At 38.4% G+C, this 16,699-nt stretch overlaps 4 pseudogenes; all 4 read left to right on the plus strand.

Annotated features, from left to right (window-relative positions):
* The first annotated feature begins 746 nt into the window (after positions 1 to 746).
* On the plus strand, positions 747 to 1,157 carry LOC149783224 (protein BUD31 homolog pseudogene; annotated as a pseudogene).
* Positions 1,158 to 5,118: 3,961 nt separating this feature from the next.
* On the plus strand, positions 5,119 to 5,529 carry LOC149783225 (protein BUD31 homolog pseudogene; annotated as a pseudogene).
* A 3,959-nt stretch (positions 5,530 to 9,488) lies between these two features.
* On the plus strand, positions 9,489 to 9,899 carry LOC149783226 (protein BUD31 homolog pseudogene; annotated as a pseudogene).
* Positions 9,900 to 13,882: 3,983 nt separating this feature from the next.
* Positions 13,883 to 14,293, plus strand: LOC149783227 (protein BUD31 homolog pseudogene; annotated as a pseudogene).
* Positions 14,294 to 16,699: the final 2,406 nt, after the last annotated feature.

Genomic DNA, 16,699 nt, shown 5'->3' on the forward strand with positions numbered 1-16,699 from the left:
AAGCGCTCTTCATTACGGACCACTGGCAGCTCACCTCTGCCTGCATGGGTTCGAGTCTCGGATTCAGCCAATGTCAGTATGTGAAAAAGCTTGCCGGTAGCTTTTCGTGGGTCGGTGGTTCTTTCCGGGGTTTTCCCGGGTTCTTCCTCCACCGTTAATACTGACTGCCATGTATAGCCGATCATGTGCTGAAAAATCGCGTTAAACACAACAACACCAACAACATATATGCATACATACATGCTTTATTGACATGTCGGAAATATCTTTCTTTTACGTGCTATCAATTGTCGGGTGTAGATTTCTATTTCTGCTACTAAATGTGCTTTAATAACAATAATGCAGGTTTACAGTTAGTATACGTTATATATATTTGTTTCGTTGGCACTAGCTTCACAATTACCTTTTAGGCACATACTCACCTCACTTTCTCGTATGGCATCTACTCATGCCGGATGCTTAACAATAGGGTGTCATTAGTACAACATATGTGCAGTATGGCGTATCAACTAATCCTTGAACAGGTTTATTATTGGTCAGTTTGATGTATAAATGGTTTTATTTACAAAATAGAACTAAACACCGACAATGGTAAGGTGACACTATAAAAGACACATATTTTTAGATGCAGTGATACTCCTTCTTACTGATGCACACTGATTAACACTGTTGCAAACATTTCTGAGACGGGTGACTGTTCTAGAGTGCAAATATTCGCTCCAAGTTTAAGTGCAAACCATACAACGATGCTTAATTTAAAGACAATAAGGAAATGTTCTGCAGAGAGACATGAGTTGATAAAGCCAGGCCTAGAGCAGGACGACAAGATGAAAGCGGCCGAACAAGAGTCTCAAGGTGGTGAAAGAAAAGTGGAAGCGCTTTGGCCAGTTTTTCATATTGATCAACATAAATCCAGATACATGTGCGACTTGCCCTGTACCAGCGACACCATTAGTAGAGAGTTGTGCGAGTACGCTTTAGAGAAGAATAAAGCGGATAAAATTCCCTTCGCGAAATGGAAGAAGCAGGGTCATGAAGACCTCTGCTGTCTTCCTTGTATTGAGGCCCATTGCACATGTCGTAACCCTAAAGCCAACCTAGCAGAGGATAACACAGGAGCCTGTATTTACTGCGGATGTAGAGGTTGTACTGGCTGATGCCGCTTTTTTGAATTGAAAAGATGTGTCAAGCCGAAAAATCATGTGTCTGAACAGACTTACAACTTCTTTATAGAAAACGGATGGCCAATTCATAATTGTATTCTGCTGATTTAAGGATGCTTCAGTGACCGGTTCCATGACGATGTTTTTGTCCACAGACGCGGTGGTCATGTTGGATACATTGTGCTGGACAATAATTAGTGCCAATATCATAATCTTGTTCAATTGATCTCATTTGGTAATCGTGATAGATCTGAATGATATGATAGGAAACTTGATCTCTCTTAATCATCTGAAAGTAATATTATCTTATGCTGTATACAACTGTTATTAAATTTTACTCTCGGGGTACATCCTTTATTGTATCGCGTATGGTGTCATAAAAAAATCAATGAGATGAATATATTTAATTGACTGAGAAATCTTCCGCAATGCCTTTCTATACATCATTATTTTATGCAGCGTTATATATGAACATTATTTTCTTTTCAAAATTTTGATAGCAGTTAATGCCATACACATTTGTCAAAATATGCAAACAGACTGAAACCGAATATATCATTGATACAAATGGGCCCATTTTTAAGACTTATCTGCAAAATCCGTGTGTACAAATTCGTTCATAATTTTTGCAATAAAAACAAATAAAAACATTTAATCGTTGAGTTTCTTTATCAACCGCATAACTTGATATATTTTCGGAATCAGCAAATTTTGATCATGCTCATAAATTAGTTCATGCCTACATACGTACGCACGAATCTACGTATCTATTTTCCTATCTACATATATACCTACTTACCTAACTACATCCTTCCATCCATCCATCCATCCATACATACATACATACATACATACATGCATGCACATCAATTAAAGAACGTGTTCACGTGATGGCATGCATAACATGTACAAGGATACATGGATATACATATATTTGCACGTGGGCATACATGAAGCAAAGCTTGAGCGAACGAGGAAGGTGCGTACCTCTACGTACATACATGAATCGGCTCATTGATCCATACATCCGTGCATGCATGCAAATACATACATACATACATACATACATACAATACAATACAATACAATACAATACATACATACATACTTACATACATATAAAATTTCTATGCCGTTGTTATTTGCATAAATCAGTTTTCCAGTAAGATGAGTGTGTCGTATGCCTGCTTTCCCGTAATATACATGCATTTTTTGCGTCCAAAGACCATTTAGAAAGCACCGGTGCTCATAGTGTGACCACAAGTCTTTTCCCTGAGCGAAAAGTTTTGAAATGCATTGTTTACTGCAATTCCTGATGCAATTCAAAATAATTTTCATCAACGACGATTGTAGATATTGTATTTGTCTTGAACACACGTGTCTGCTGCTTTGATTGGGCTACTTCTGCTACCTTGCATATTATTGGCATTTCACTGGCTACATACTGTGAAGTGACAATGAAAAGTATACATACCTCACATCAAATTCATACTCAACACATGCCTGAAAGACCTAATTCACAAATATACCCATATCTTTATTACAAAGCAATAATATTTCAAAACGAGACATCATAGCGCTAAAAGATAAATTTGCCAGGGGCCGTATTACCAAACTCTTCTCTGCCACCTATGTTTAATCTTACAAATACATGCCTCGAGCACGAGTTTCAACCCTATGAGGACAGAGGTGTGATATCTGTGATCGGTAAGGGCGGTCGCCTTGGAATATTAGGCCACCTGCAGCCCCAAATGGAAAGCTATTCCGAGTCCAAATGTATGTTATTGATTCATCCTTGATTACGGCAATATAAATGTTCATCATATGCAAATGACCTGCATGCCTGGGAACAAAATCAACTCAAGACTGAAACGTGGGAAGTACCTGATGAAGATTAAGTTGTAGACTCGTTTATAGCCCTTGCTGATATCGTCACGTGAGTAATGAAACGTGCAAGACGGAAGTCGAATATAAATCTTCCAATTTTTCAAACATTCACATAGACGCATATACACAAATGCAGGTATACAATTTCGTCAGGTGACCGTTTTAGGCTTTTTTTAAAAAAATACACTTTATTTATGTATCCGTCTCTTGGGGTTGGGCTTTGGGTTCTTACTGTCCAATGCAGTTAACATGACAATATCATTTAGATGTGTAAAACTTGTGCAAAACAGTCGGGCAACCGCAACCTTATTTCAATCTCCCTCACCACTCCGGTGGCCTAGTGGTTAGACTTTCCATCTCGGATGCGGGAGGTCGTGGGTTGAATCCACGACCGAATCAAACCAAAGACTTTCAAAAATGGTACTAATAGCTGCCTCGCTTGGCGCTCTGCATCAAGAGGTTAGTTTTAAGACTCGTCGGCTTGGTGTCAGGATAATGTGACTGGGTGGGACATCATGCTGTATGTCTGCGGCATGATGCCCTAGTGCTAGGCATCACTGCAAACTGCCACATTGCAGGCATTGTAGCTATATGACTGTAAAATTGTTAGTGGTACGTTACAAATCCAAATCACAAGACATTACATCAGTCTCCCTCTCCATGCAATATTTATATATTATCTGCATGAACTCTGTTATCGGTGGTTTCTAGATAATATATCATGACAAATTATTTTACTGCGCCATGTCTGGTACATTTTATTGATGATTGCGCTGAATGAGGCATATAAAGTGTGCCAAAGGCGGGACAGTTCCCGAAACGGGCATATGCCCATGTTCCGAACGGGGTCATTTTGGGAGTAAGCGAATGTCTCGCCACGTTATTTTTATGCAGGAAAACACGCTTGTGTTCTTAAATCATTGGCTGGGATTGAGCGGTCTTGCATTTCTTTTAATATTTAACATTTTTACAACCTTAAATCATTCTTTGATCAAGGGATACATCAGCCGCGTGTATCAGTGAATGCATCCAGATATTTCCTTCGAAATATGTGTTATTTGAATCGGAAAATCTACTTGTTTCCATTGACTTTGAAAAATTGCTGTGTTGAAATGTCATGTGGTCTTATACATACATAAATATATTAATACATTCATACTTACATTCATACATACATTCATACATACATACATACATACATACATACATACATACATACATACATACATATTTACACACACAAACACACACATACATACCTACATACCTACATACCTACATACATACATACATAAAGGGGCCCCGAGTGGCCGAGTGGTTTAAAGCGCTCTTCATTACGGACCACTGGCAGCTCACCTCTGCCTGCATGGGTTCGAGTCTCGAATTCAGCCAATGTCAGTATGTGAAAAAGCTTGCCGGTAGCTTTTCGTGGGTCGGTGGTTCTTTCCGGGGTTTTCCCGGGTTCTTCCTCCTCCGTTAATACTGACTGCCATGTATAGCCGATCATGTGCTGAAAAATCGCGTTAAACACAACAACACCAACAACATATATGCATACATACATACTTTATTGACATCTCGGAAATATCTTTCTTTTACGTGCTATCTATTGTCGGGTGTAGATTTCTATTTCTGCTACTAAATGTGCTTTAATAACAATAATGCAGGTTTACAGTTAGTATACGTTATATATATTTGTTTCGTTGGCACTAGCTTCACAATTTCCTTTTAGGCACATACTCACCTCACTTTCTCGTATGGCATCTACTCATGCCGGATGCTTAACAATAGGGTGTCATTAGTACAACATATGTGCAGTATGGCGTATCAACTAATCCTTGAACAGGTTTATTATTGGTCAGTTTGATGTATAAATGGTTTTATTTACAAAATAGAACTAAACACCGACAATGGTAAGGTGACACTATAAAAGACACATATTTTTAGATGCAGTGATACTCCTTCTTACTGATGCACACTGATTAACACTGTTGCAAACATTTCTGAGACGGGTGACTGTTCTAGAGTGCAAATATTCGCTCCAAGTTTAAGTGCAAACCATACAACGATGCTTAATTTAAAGACAATAAGGAAATGTTCTGCAGAGAGACATGAGTTGATAAAGCCAGGCCTAGAGCAGGACGACAAGATGAAAGCGGCCGAACAAGAGTCTCAAGGTGGTGAAAGAAAAGTGGAAGCGCTTTGGCCAGTTTTTCATATTGATCAACATAAATCCAGATACATGTGCGACTTGCCCTGTACCAGCGACACCATTAGTAGAGAGTTGTGCGAGTACGCTTTAGAGAAGAATAAAGCAGATAAAATTCCCTTCGCGAAATGGAAGAAGCAGGGTCATGAAGACCTCTGCTGTCTTCCTTGTATTGAGGCCCATTGCACATGTCGTAACCCTAAAGCCAACCTAGCAGAGGATAACACAGGAGCCTGTATTTACTGCGGATGTAGAGGTTGTACTGGCTGATGCCGCTTTTTTGAATTGAAAAGATGTGTCAAGCCGAAAAATCATGTGTCTGAACAGACTTACAACTTCTTTATAGAAAACGGATGGCCAATTCATAATTGTATTCTGCTGATTTAAGGATGCTTCAGTGACCGGTTCCATGACGATGTTTTTGTCCACAGACGCGGTGGTCATGTTGGATACATTGTGCTGGACAATAATTAGTGCCAATATCATAATCTTGTTCAATTGATCTCATTTGGTAATCGTGATAGATCTGAATGATATGATAGGAAACTTGATCTCTCTTAATCATCTGAAAGTAATATTATCTTATACTGTATACAACTGTTATTAAATTTTAGTCTCGGGGTACATCCTTTATTGTATCGCGTATGGTGTCATAAAAAAATCAATGAGATGAATATATTTAATTGACTGAGAAATCTTCCGCAATGCCTTTCTATACATCATTATTTTATGCAGCGTTATATATGAACATTATTTTCTTTTCAAAATTTTGATAGCAGTTAATGCCATACACATTTGTCAAAATATGCAAACAGACTGAAACCGAATATATCATTGATACAAATGGGCCCATTTTTAAGACTTATCTGCAAAATCCGTGTGTACAAATTCGTTCATAATTTTTGCAATAAAAACAAATAAAAACATTTAATCGTTGAGTTTCTTTATCAACCGCATAACTTGATATATTTTCGGAATGAGCTAATTTTGATCATGCTCATAAATTAGTTCATGCCTACATACGTACGCACGAATCTACGTATCTATTTTCCTATCTACATATATACCTACTTACCTAACTACATCCTTCCATCCATCCATCCATACATACATACATAAATACATACATGCATGCACATCAATTAAAGAACGTGTTCACGTGATGGCATGCATAAAATGTACAAGGATACATGGATATACATATATTTGCACGTGGGCATACATGAAGCAAAGCTTGAGCGAACGAGGAAGGTGCGTACCTATACGTACATGCATGAATCGGCTCATTGATCCATACATCCGTGCATGCATGCAAATACATACATACATACATACATACATACATACATACATACATACATACATACATAGAATACAATACAATACATACATACTTACATACATATAAAATTTCTATGCCGTTGTTATTTGCACAAATCAGTTTTCCAGTAAGATGAGTGTGTCGTATGCCTGCTTTCCCGTAATATACATGCATTTTTTGCGTCCAAAGACAATTTAGAAAGCACCGGTGCTCATAGTGTGACCACAAGTCTTTTCCCTGAGCGAAAAGTTTTGAAATGCATTGTTTACTTCAATTCCTGATGCAATTCAAAATAATTTTCATCAACGACGATTGTAGATATTGTATTTGTCTTGAACACACGTGTCTGCTGCTTTGATTGGGCTACTTCTGCTACCTTGCATATTATTGGCATTTCACTGGCTACATACTGTGAAGTGACAATGAAAAGTATACATACCTCACATCAAATTCATACTCAACACATGCCTGAAAGACCTAATTCACAAATATACCCATATCTTTATTACAAAGCAATAATATTTCAAAACGAGACATCATAGCGCTAAAAGATAAATTTGCCAGGGGCCGTATTACCAAACTCTTCTCTGCCACCTATGTTTAATCTTACAAATACATGCCTCGAGCACGAGTTTCAACCCTATGAGGACAGAGGTGTGATATCTGTGATCGGTAAGGGCGGTCGCCTTGGAATATTAGGCCACCTGCAGCCCCAAATGGAAAGCTATTCCGAGTCCAAATGTATGTTATTGATTCATCCTTGATTACGGCAATATAAATGTTCATCATATGCAAATGACCTGCATGCCTGGGAACAAAATCAACTCAAGACTGAAACGTGGGAAGTACCTGATGAAGATTAAGTTGTAGACTCGTTTATAGCCCTTGCTGATATCGTCACGTGAGTAATGAAACGTGCAAGACGGAAGTCGAATATAAATCTTCCAATTTTTCAAACATTCACATAGACGCATATACACAAATGCAGGTACACAATTTCGTCAGGTGACCGTTTTAGGCTTTTTTTAAAAAAATACACTTTATTTATGTATCCGTCTCTTGGGGTTGGGCTTTGGGTTCTTACTGTCCAATGCAGTTAACATGACAATATCATTTAGATGTGTAAAACTTGTGCAAAACAGTCGGGTAACCGCAACCTTATTTCAATCTCCCTCACCACTCCGGTGGCCTAGTGGTTAGACTTTCCATCTCGGATGCGGGAGGTCGTGGGTTGAATCCACGACCGAATCAAACCAAAGACTTTCAAAAATGGTACTAATAGCTGCCTCGCTTGGCGCTCTGCATCAAGAGGTTAGTTTTAAGACTCGTCGGCTTGGTGTCAGGATAATGTGACTGGGTGGGACATCATGCTGTATGTCTGCGGCATGATGCCCTAGTGCTAGGCATCACTGCAAACTGCCACATTGCAGGCATTGTAGCTATATGACTGTAAAATTGTTAGTGGTACGTTACAAATCCAAATCACAAGACATCACATCAGTCTCCCTCTCCATGCAATATTTATATATTATCTGCATGAACTCTGTTATCGGTGGTTTCTAGATAATATATCATGACAAATTATTTTACTGCGCCATGTCTGGTACATTTTATTGATGATTGCGCTGAATGAGGGATATAAAGTGTGCCAAAGGCGGGACAGTTCCCGAAACGGGCATATGCCCATGTTCCGAACGGGGTCATTTTGGGAGTAAGCGAATGTCTCGCCACGTTATTTTTATGCAGGAAAACACGCTTGTGTTCTTAAATCATTGGCTGGGATTGAGCGGTCTTGCATTTCTTTTAATATTTAACATTTTTACAACCTTTAATCATTCTTTGATCAAGGGATACATCAGCCGCGTGTATCAGTGAATGCATCCAGATATTTCCTTCGAAATATGTGTTATTTGAATCGGAAAATCTACTTGTTTCCATTGACTTTGAAAAATTGCTGTGTTGAAATGTCATGTGGTCTTACACATACATAAATATATTAATACATTCATACTTACATTCATACATACATACATACATACATACATACATACATACATACATACATACATATTTACACACACAAACACACACATACATACCTACATACCTACATACCTACATACATACATACATAAAGGGGCCCCGAGTGGCCGAGTGGTTTAAAGCGCTCTTCATTACGGACCACTGGCAGCTCACCTCTGCCTGCATGGGTTCGAGTCTCGGATTCAGCCAATGTCAGTATGTGAAAAAGCTTGCCGGTAGCTTTTCGTGGGTCGGTGGTTCTTTCCGGGGTTTTCCCGGGTTCTTCCTCCACCGTTAATACTGACTGCCATGTATAGCCGATCATGTGCTGAAAAATCGCGTTAAACACAACAACACCAACAACATATATGCATACATACATGCTTTATTGACATGTCGGAAATATCTTTCTTTTACGTGCTATCAATTGTCGGGTGTAGATTTCTATTTCTGCTACTAAATGTGCTTTAATAACAATAATGCAGGTTTACAGTTAGTATACGTTATATATATTTGTTTCGTTGGCACTAGCTTCACAATTACCTTTTAGGCACATACTCACCTCACTTTCTCGTATGGCATCTACTCATGCCGGATGCTTAACAATAGGGTGTCATTAGTACAACATATGTGCAGTATGGCGTATCAACTAATCCTTGAACAGGTTTATTATTGGTCAGTTTGATGTATAAATGGTTTTATTTACAAAATAGAACTAAACACCGACAATGGTAAGGTGACACTATAAAAGACACATATTTTTAGATGCAGTGATACTCCTTCTTACTGATGCACACTGATTAACACTGTTGCAAACATTTCTGAGACGGGTGACTGTTCTAGAGTGCAAATATTCGCTCCAAGTTTAAGTGCAAACCATACAACGATGCTTAATTTAAAGACAATAAGGAAATGTTCTGCAGAGAGACATGAGTTGATAAAGCCAGGCCTAGAGCAGGACGACAAGATGAAAGCGGCCGAACAAGAGTCTCAAGGTGGTGAAAGAAAAGTGGAAGCGCTTTGGCCAGTTTTTCATATTGATCAACATAAATCCAGATACATGTGCGACTTGCCCTGTACCAGCGACACCATTAGTAGAGAGTTGTGCGAGTACGCTTTAGAGAAGAATAAAGCAGATAAAATTCCCTTCGCGAAATGGGAGAAGCAGGGTCATGAAGACCTCTGCTGTCTTCCTTGTATTGAGGCCCATTGCACATGTCGTAACCCTAAAGCCAACCTAGCAGAGGATAACACAGGAGCCTGTATTTACTGCGGATGTAGAGGTTGTACTGGCTGATGCCGCTTTTTTGAATTGAAAAGATGTGTCAAGCCGAAAAATCATGTGTCTGAACAGACTTACAACTTCTTTATAGAAAACGGATGGCCAATTCATAATTGTATTCTGCTGATTTAAGGATGCTTCAGTGACCGGTTCCATGACGATGTTTTTGTCCACAGACGCGGTGGTCATGTTGGATACATTGTGCTGGACAATAATTAGTGCCAATATCATAATCTTGTTCAATTGATCTCATTTGGTAATCGTGATAGATCTGAATGATATGATAGGAAACTTGATCTCTCTTAATCATCTGAAAGTAATATTATCTTATACTGTATACAACTGTTATTAAATTTTAGTCTCGGGGTACATCCTTTATTGTATCGCGTATGGTGTCATAAAAAAATCAATGAGATGAATATATTTAATTGACTGAGAAATCTTCCGCAATGCCTTTCTATACATCATTATTTTATGCAGCGTTATATATGAACATTATTTTCTTTTCAAAATTTTGATAGCAGTTAATGCCATACACATTGGTCAAAATATGCAAACAGACTGAAACCGAATATATCATTGATACAAATGGGCCCATTTTTAAGACTTATCTGCAAAATCCGTGTGTACAAATTCGTTCATAATTTTTGCAATAAAAACAAATAAAAACATTTAATCGTTGAGTTTCTTTATCAACCGCATAACTTGATATATTTTCGGAATGAGCTAATTTTGATCATGCTCATAAATTAGTTCATGCCTACATACGTACGCACGAATCTACGTATCTATTTTCCTATCTACATATATACCTACTTACCTAACTACATCCTTCCATCCATCCATCCATACATACATACATAAATACATACATGCATGCACATCAATTAAAGAACGTGTTCACGTGATGGCATGCATAAAATGTACAAGGATACATGGATATACATATATTTGCACGTGGGCATACATGAAGCAAAGCTTGAGCGAACGAGGAAGGTGCGTACCTATACGTACATGCATGAATCGGCTCATTGATCCATACATCCGTGCATGCATGCAAATACATACATACATACATACATACATACATACATACATACATACATACATACATACATACATACATACATACAATACAATACAATACATACATACTTACATACATATAAAATTTCTATGCCGTTGTTATTTGCACAAATCAGTTTTCCAGTAAGATGAGTGTGTCGTATGCCTGCTTTCCCGTAATATACATGCATTTTTTGCGTCCAAAGACAATTTAGAAAGCACCGGTGCTCATAGTGTGACCACAAGTCTTTTCCCTGAGCGAAAAGTTTTGAAATGCATTGTTTACTTCAATTCCTGATGCAATTCAAAATAATTTTCATCAACGACGATTGTAGATATTGTATTTGTCTTGAACACACGTGTCTGCTGCTTTGATTGGGCTACTTCTGCTACCTTGCATATTATTGGCATTTCACTGGCTACATACTGTGAAGTGACAATGAAAAGTATACATACCTCACATCAAATTCATACTCAACACATGCCTGAAAGACCTAATTCACAAATATACCCATATCTTTATTACAAAGCAATAATATTTCAAAACGAGACATCATAGCGCTAAAAGATAAATTTGCCAGGGGCCGTATTACCAAACTCTTCTCTGCCACCTATGTTTAATCTTACAAATACATGCCTCGAGCACGAGTTTCAACCCTATGAGGACAGAGGTGTGATATCTGTGATCGGTAAGGGCGGTCGCCTTGGAATATTAGGCCACCTGCAGCCCCAAATGGAAAGCTATTCCGAGTCCAAATGTATGTTATTGATTCATCCTTGATTACGGCAATATAAATGTTCATCATATGCAAATGACCTGCATGCCTGGGAACAAAATCAACTCAAGACTGAAACGTGGGAAGTACCTGATGAAGATTAAGTTGTAGACTCGTTTATAGCCCTTGCTGATATCGTCACGTGAGTAATGAAACGTGCAAGACGGAAGTCGAATATAAATCTTCCAATTTTTCAAACATTCACATAGACGCATATACACAAATGCAGGTATACAATTTCGTCAGGTGACCGTTTTAGGCTTTTTTTAAAAAAATACACTTTATTTATGTATCCGTCTCTTGGGGTTGGGCTTTGGGTTCTTACTGTCCAATGCAGTTAACATGACAATATCATTTAGATGTGTAAAACTTGTGCAAAACAGTCGGGCAACCGCAACCTTATTTCAATCTCCCTCACCACTCCGGTGGCCTAGTGGTTAGACTTTCCATCTCGGATGCGGGAGGTCGTGGGTTGAATCCACGACCGAATCAAACCAAAGACTTTCAAAAATGGTACTAATAGCTGCCTCGCTTGGCGCTCTGCATCAAGAGGTTAGTTTTAAGACTCGTCGGCTTGGTGTCAGGATAATGTGACTGGGTGGGACATCATGCTGTATGTCTGCGGCATGATGCCCTAGTGCTAGGCATCACTGCAAACTGCCACATTGCAGGCATTGTAGCTATATGACTGCAAAATTGTTAGTGGTACGTTACAAATCCAAATCACAAGACATCACATCAGTCTCCCTCTCCATGCAATATTTATATATTATCTGCATGAACTCTGTTATCGGTGGTTTCTAGATAATATATCATGACAAATTATTTTACTGCGCCATGTCTGGTACATTTTATTGATGATTGCGCTGAATGAGGGATATAAAGTGTGCCAAAGGCGGGACAGTTCCCGAAACGGGCATATGCCCATGTTCCGAACGGGGTCATTTTGGGAGTAAGCGAATGTCTCGCCACGTTATTTTTATGCAGGAAAACACGCTTGTGTTCTTAAATCATTGGCTGGGATTGAGCGGTCTTGCATTTCTTTTAATATTTAACATTTTTACAACCTTTAATCATTCTTTGATCAAGGGATACATCAGCCGCGTGTATCAGTGAATGCATCCAGATATTTCCTTCGAAATATGTGTTATTTGAATCGGAAAATCTACTTGTTTCCATTGACTTTGAAAAATTGCTGTGTTGAAATGTCATGTGGTCTTATACATACATAAATATATTAATACATTCATACTTACATTCATACATACATTCATACATACATACATACATACATACATACATACATACATACATACATACATACACACACAAACACACACATACATACCTACATACCTACATACCTACATACATACATACATAAAGGGGCCCCGAGTGGCCGAGTGGTTTAAAGCGCTCTTCATTACGGACCACTGGCAGCTCACCTCTGCCTGCATGGGTTCGAGTCTCGGATTCAGCCAATGTCAGTATGTGAAAAAGCTTGCCGGTAGCTTTTCGTGGGTCGGTGGTTCTTTCCGGGGTTTTCCCGGGTTCTTCCTCCACCGTTAATACTGACTGCCATGTATAGCCGATCATGTGCTGAAAAATCGCGTTAAACACAACAACACCAACAACATATATGCATACATACATACTTTATTGACATCTCGGAAATATCTTTCTTTTACGTGCTATCAATTGTCGGGTGTAGATTTCTATTTCTGCTACTAAATGTGCTTTAATAACAATAATGCAGGTTTACAGTTAGTATACGTTATATATATTTGTTTCGTTGGCACTAGCTTCACAATTTCCTTTTAGGCACATACTCACCTCACTTTCTCGTATGGCATCTACTCATGCCGGATGCTTAACAATAGGGTGTCATTAGTACAACATATGTGCAGTATGCCGTATCAACTAATCCTTGAACAGGTTTATTATTGGTCAGTTTGATGTATAAATGGTTTTATTTACAAAATAGAACTAAACACCGACAATGGTAAGGTGACACTATAAAAGACACATATTTTTAGATGCAGTGATACTCCTTCTTACTGATGCACACTGATTAACACTGTTGCAAACATTTCTGAGACGGGTGACTGTTCTAGAGTGCAAATATTCGCTCCAAGTTTAAGTGCAAACCATACAACGATGCTTAATTTAAAGACAATAAGGAAATGTTCTGCAGAGAGACATGAGTTGATAAAGCCAGGCCTAGAGCAGGACGACAAGATGAAAGCGGCCGAACAAGAGTCTCAAGGTGGTGAAAGAAAAGTGGAAGCGCTTTGGCCAGTTTTTCATATTGATCAACATAAATCCAGATACATGTGCGACTTGCCCTGTACCAGCGACACCATTAGTAGAGAGTTGTGCGAGTACGCTTTAGAGAAGAATAAAGCAGATAAAATTCCCTTCGCGAAATGGAAGAAGCAGGGTCATGAAGACCTCTGCTGTCTTCCTTGTATTGAGGCCCATTGCACATGTCGTAACCCTAAAGCCAACCTAGCAGAGGATAACACAGGAGCCTGTATTTACTGCGGATGTAGAGGTTGTACTGGCTGATGCCGCTTTTTTGAATTGAAAAGATGTGTCAAGCCGAAAAATCATGTGTCTGAACAGACTTACAACTTCTTTATAGAAAACGGATGGCCAATTCATAATTGTATTCTGCTGATTTAAGGATGCTTCAGTGACCGGTTCCATGACGATGTTTTTGTCCACAGACGCGGTGGTCATGTTGGATACATTGTGCTGGACAATAATTAGTGCCAATATCATAATCTTGTTCAATTGATCTCATTTGGTAATCGTGATAGATCTGAATGATATGATAGGAAACTTGATCTCTCTTAATCATCTGAAAGTAATATTATCTTATACTGTATACAACTGTTATTAAATTTTAGTCTCGGGGTACATCCTTTATTGTATCGCGTATGGTGTCATAAAAAAATCAATGAGATGAATATATTTAATTGACTGAGAAATCTTCCGCAATGCCTTTCTATACATCATTATTTTATGCAGCGTTATATATGAACATTATTTTCTTTTCAAAATTTTGATAGCAGTTAATGCCATACACATTTGTCAAAATATGCAAACAGACTGAAACCGAATATATCATTGATACAAATGGGCCCATTTTTAAGACTTATCTGCAAAATCCGTGTGTACAAATTCGTTCATAATTTTTGCAATAAAAACAAATAAAAACATTTAATCGTTGAGTTTCTTTATCAACCGCATAACTTGATATATTTTCGGAATGAGCTAATTTTGATCATGCTCATAAATTAGTTCATGCCTACATACGTACGCACGAATCTACGTATCTATTTTCCTATCTACATATATACCTACTTACCTAACTACATCCTTCCATCCATCCATCCATACATACATACATAAATACATACATGCATGCACATCAATTAAAGAACGTGTTCACGTGATGGCATGCATAAAATGTACAAGGATACATGGATATACATATATTTGCACGTGGGCATACATGAAGCAAAGCTTGAGCGAACGAGGAAGGTGCGTACCTATACGTACATGCATGAATCGGCTCATTGATCCATACATCCGTGCATGCATGCAAATACATACATACATACATACATACATACATACATACATACATACATACATACATACATACAATACAATACAATACATACATACTTACATACATATAAAATTTCTATGCCGTTGTTATTTGCACAAATCAGTTTTCCAGTAAGATGAGTGTGTCGTATGCCTGCTTTCCCGTAATATACATGCATTTTTTGCGTCCAAAGACAATTTAGAAAGCACCGGTGCTCATAGTGTGACCACAAGTCTTTTCCCTGAGCGAAAAGTTTTGAAATGCATTGTTTACTTCAATTCCTGATGCAATTCAAAATAATTTTCATCAACGACGATTGTAGATATTGTATTTGTCTTGAACACACGTGTCTGCTGCTTTGATTGGGCTACTTCTGCTACCTTGCATATTATTGGCATTTCACTGGCTACATACTGTGAAGTGACAATGAAAAGTATACATACCTCACATCAAATTCATACTCAACACATGCCTGAAAGACCTAATTCACAAATATACCCATATCTTTATTACAAAGCAATAATATTTCAAAACGAGACATCATAGCGCTAAAAGATAAATTTGCCAGGGGCCGTATTACCAAACTCTTCTCTGCCACCTATGTTTAATCTTACAAATACATGCCTCGAGCACGAGTTTCAACCCTATGAGGACAGAGGTGTGATATCTGTGATCGGTAAGGGCGGTCGCCTTGGAATATTAGGCCACCTGCAGCCCCAAATGGAAAGCTATTCCGAGTCCAAATGTATGTTATTGATTCATCCTTGATTACGGCAATATAAATGTTCATCATATGCAAATGACCTGCATGCCTGGGAACAAAATCAACTCAAGACTGAAACGTGGGAAGTACCTGATGAAGATTAAGTTGTAGACTCGTTTATAGCCCTTGCTGATATCGTCACGTGAGTAATGAAACGTGCAAGACGGAAGTCGAATATAAATCTTCCAATTTTTCAAACATTCACATAGACGCATATACACAAATGCAGGTATACAATTTCGTCAGGTGACCGTTTTAGGCTTTTTTTAAAAAAATACACTTTATTTATGTATCCGTCTCTTGGGGTTGGGCTTTGGGTTCTTACTGTCCAATGCAGTTAACATGACAATATCATTTAGATGTGTAAAACTTGTGCAAAACAGTCGGGCAACCGCAACCTTATTTCAATCTCCCTCACCACTCCGGTGGCCTAGTGGTTAGACTTTCCATCTCGGATGCGGGAGGTCGTGGGTTGAATCCACGACCGAATCAAACCAAAGACTTTCAAAAATGGTACTAATAGCTGCCTCGCTTGGCGCTCTGCATCAAGAGGTTAGTTTTAAGACTCGTCGGCTTGGTGTCAGGATAATGT

The sequence above is a fragment of the Sinohyriopsis cumingii genome, chromosome 14 (assembly GCF_028554795.1).
Source record: "Sinohyriopsis cumingii isolate HCF-2022 chromosome 14, ASM2855479v2, whole genome shotgun sequence".
Lineage (NCBI taxonomy): Eukaryota > Metazoa > Mollusca > Bivalvia > Unionida > Unionidae > Sinohyriopsis > Sinohyriopsis cumingii.